Below are 4061 nucleotides of genomic sequence, written 5' to 3'. Positions count from 1 at the left end.
CATCATCATGGCTGCTGCTCCTCCATCGTCATGGCTGCTGCTACTCCTCCATCATCGTGCTACTGCTCCCTCCGTCATCATGTACCTCCCATTAGCTGCTGCTCCCTCCATCATCGTAGTTGCTACTCCCTCCCTCATCATGCTGCTACTCCCTCCCCTCGTCGTAGCTGCTCCCTCCCATCATGCTGCTCCTCCACTCCCTCATCGTTAGCTGCTGCTCCCTCCACTCGTCATAGCTGCTGCTCCCTCCACGTCGTCGTAGACCTGCTCCCTCCGTCATCATGTAGCTGCTGCTCCCTCCTCATCGTGAAGCTTTGCTGCTCCTCACTCATCGTAGCTGCTGCTCCCTCCATCATCATGCTGCTGCTCCCTCATTGCATCGTAGCTGCTGCTCCCTCCGTCGTCGTAGCTGCTACCCTCCATCATCATGCTGCTGCTCCCTCCATCATCATAGCTGCCTGCTCCCTCCATCCTTACTCATCATGCTGCGTCCCTCCCCTCATTGTAGCTACTCCATCATCATGCTACTCCCACACTCCATCATGCTACTACTCCCTGTCATCATGTACCTCTCCCTCTGTTAGCTTTCTACTCCCTCCATCATCATGTTACTGCTCCCTCCCATCATCGTAGCTGCTACTCCCTCCATCATCGTAGCTTCTGCTCCCTCCATCGTCATGGCTGCTGCTCCCTCCATCGTCGTAGCTGCTGCTCCTCCGTCATCCGTAGCTGCTGCTCCCTCCCCCTCCGTCGTCGTCAGTTGCTGCTCCACTCCGTCGTCGTGGCTGCTGCTCACTCGTCGTCATTAACACTCACCTCCGTCGTCATGCTTCTGCTCACTCCGTCGTCGTGACTTCTGCTCCACTCCTCCATCATCGTAGCTGCTACTCTTCCTCCGTCATCATGCTACTGCTCCACTCCCTCCAATCGTAGCTGCTGCTCCTCCAGCATCATCATGCTCACTGCTCCCTCCATCATCATAGCTGCTACTCCCTCCATCATCATCTGTAGCTGCTGCTCCCTCCCTCCATCATCATGCTGCTTATACTCCCTCCCCTCATCATGGCTTTACTACTCCCTCCATCATCATAGCTGCTACTCCCCTCCCTCCATCATCGCTTTACTCCCCTCCCCTCATTATGCTCTCCCTCCCATCATCTATTAGCTACCTGCTCCCTCCCATCATCATGCTACTACTCCCTCCATACATCATAGCTGCTCCCTCCCATCATCATTGTGCTTTCTCCCTGTCTTTACTACTCCCTCCATCATGCTGCTACTCCCTCCCATCATCCCATAGCTTTCTGCTCCACTCCCGCCATCTCCCTCCCATCATCATGCTGCTACTCCCTCCCATCATCATAGTTGCTGCCTCCCTCCATCATCATGTTGCTGCTCCCTCCCTCATTTATGGCTGCTGCTCCCTCCACTCCGTCATCGTATGCTGCTCTCCCTCCCCTCGTCGTGACTGCTGCTCCCCTCCTCGTCATGGCTGCTGCTCCTCCTCGTGCTTCTGCTGCTCCTCCTTGTCGTGTGTTGCACCCTCCCTTATCATGTTCTCCCCTCTCATCATGCTACTACTCCCTCCCTCATTATGCTTCTACTCCTCCTGCCATAATTTACTCCCTCCCTCATTATGCTTACTGCTCCCCTCCCCTCATTGTAGTACTACTCCCTCCCTCATGTTTCTCCCGTCATCGTAGCTGCTGCTGCTCCCTCCCTCGTCATGCTGCTGCCTCCACTCCGTCGTCGTGGCTGCTGCTCCCTCCGTCGTCGTGGCTGCTGCTCCCTCCCGTCATCGTAGTTGCTGCTCCCTCCCCTCCGTCTATATGTAACTGCTCCTCCCTCCCCTCAACGTGTAGCTGCTGCTCCCTCACCATCATCATCAATAGGCTGCTATCTCCGCTCCCTTTGTCTGTTATGCTGGCTACTGGCCCTCCCTCCGTCGTCTGGCTGCTGCTCCATGTAGATCCCTCCCAAAACAGAGACTCTCGTCACTGTAAGCCGGCACTGCTCCACTCCATCGTCGTGCTTTGCTGACCCTCACCAACCTCCCTCCCTCATGTGGTTACTGCTCCACCCTCCGTCATCGTAGCTACCTGCTCCCTCCCTCATCGTAGCTCTCCCTCCCCTCATCGTGCTGCTCCCTCCCCTCATCTCCCTCCCTGTTAGCTGCTGCTTCCTCCCTCATCATGGCTGCTGCTCCCTCCCTCATCGTGGCTAGTGCTCCACTCCCTCCCTCGTAGCTGCTGCTCCTCCTCATTATGGTTACCTTCTCCCTCATTATACTCTCCCTCATTGCTGCTGCTCCCTCCATCATTGCTTTAACCTTACTCCCCTCCCCTCGTCGTAGCTGCTCTCCCTCCCCTCGTCGTGGCTGCAGCTCCTCCCTCATTAGCTGCTGCTCCCTTCATCGTCGTGGCTGCTACTCCCTCTCGTCGTGCTGCTGCTCCCTCCCTCGTCATCGTTTATGCTCCTCCCTCCCTCATTGTAGCTGCTGCTCCCCTCCCTCATCGTGGCTGCTGCTCTCCTCCCTCATCGCTGCTCCCTCCCTCCATCATCGTAGCTGCTGCTCCCTCCCTCGTCATGCTGCTGCTCCTCCCTCATCGTAACACTGCTCTCCCTCCCTCGTCATTGGCTGCTACTCCCTCCCCTCCCCTCATGGTTGCACACTTCATGCTGCTCCTCTCCCTGTTATGCTGCTGCTCCCTCGTCATGGCTGCTCCCTCCCCTCATTGTGGCTGCTGCTCCCTCCCTCGTCGTGGCTGCTACTCCCTCCCTCGTCGTGGCTGCTACTCCCTCCCTCATGCGTAGCTGCTCCCTCCTCCGTCATTTGTAGCTGCTGCTCCACTCCCTCATCATAGCCTGCTACTCCATCATCGTAGCTTCTCCACTCCCTCATCTGTAGCTGCTGCTCCCTCCCTCCGTCTGTCATGCTGCTACTCCATCCCTCATCGTAGCTGCTGCTCCCTCCCTCATCGTGGCTGCCCTCCCATCATGGCTCCCTCACATACTCATGGCATGTTACTGCTCCCTCCCCTCCCCTCGTGGTTGCTGCTCCCCTCCCTCATTGTGGCTGCTGCTCCCTCCCCTCGTTATGGCTGCTACTCCCTCCCCCCATCATCATGCTTCTGCTCCCTCCCTGTTGTGCTTTACTGCTCCTCCTCCCTCATCGTAGCTACTGCTCCTCATCATCGTAGCTTGCTGCTCCCTCCGTCTGTCGTAATAGCTGCTGCTCCCTCCATCTGTCGTTAGCCTGCTCCCTCCTCTCATTCGTAGTTGCTGCTGCTCTGTTTCCTCCATCATCGTAGCTGCTGCTCCGCTGCTCCTCCTGTAGCTTGCGGCTCTCCTCCTCATCTGTAGCTTGCTGCTCCCCTCCCTCCATCGTCATGCTACTGCTCCACTCCCTCCATTAGTCATGGCTGCTGCTCCCTCCCTCCATCATCGTAGCTGCTGCTCCTCCCTCGTCATCATGCTGCTACCTCCCTCATCATCTAGCTGCTGCACCCTCCCCTCATCATGCTGCTCTCCTCTGTCATCTGCATTAGCTGCTGCTACCCTCCCCTCCGTCATAGCTGCTGCTTCTCCCTCATCATGCTTTCTTGCTCCCTCATCATCATAGCTGCTCCCTCCCTCCATCATCGTAGCTGCTGTCTCCCCTCCCTCCCTCCCCTCGTTATAGCTGCTGCTCCCTCCCTCATCGTAGCTGCTGCTCCTGCTCCGTCGTCGTGGCTGCTCCCTCCCTCCGTCGTTGTGGCTGCTGCTCACCTCCGTCGTACGTGGCTGCTCCACCTCTGTCGTGGCTGCTGCTCCTCCGTCGTCGTGGCTGCTGCTCCCTCCGTCGTGACGCACTCCACACTCCATGCGTGGCTGCTGCTCCTCCATCGTCGTGGCTGCTGCTCCCCTCCCCTCCGTCGTCGTGGCTGCTGCTCCCTCCCCTCATCGTGGCTGCTGCTCCATCCCTCGTCGTGGCTGCTGCTCCACTCCGTCGTCGTGAGCTGCTGCTCCCTCCCTCATCGCTCCCTCATCGTGCTACCATAGCTGTCATGCTGCTCCCTCCG

The sequence above is a fragment of the Eriocheir sinensis genome, unplaced genomic scaffold (genome assembly GCF_024679095.1).
Source record: "Eriocheir sinensis breed Jianghai 21 unplaced genomic scaffold, ASM2467909v1 Scaffold1219, whole genome shotgun sequence".
Taxonomy (NCBI): domain Eukaryota; kingdom Metazoa; phylum Arthropoda; class Malacostraca; order Decapoda; family Varunidae; genus Eriocheir; species Eriocheir sinensis.
This window is presented reverse-complemented; position numbering follows the sequence as displayed.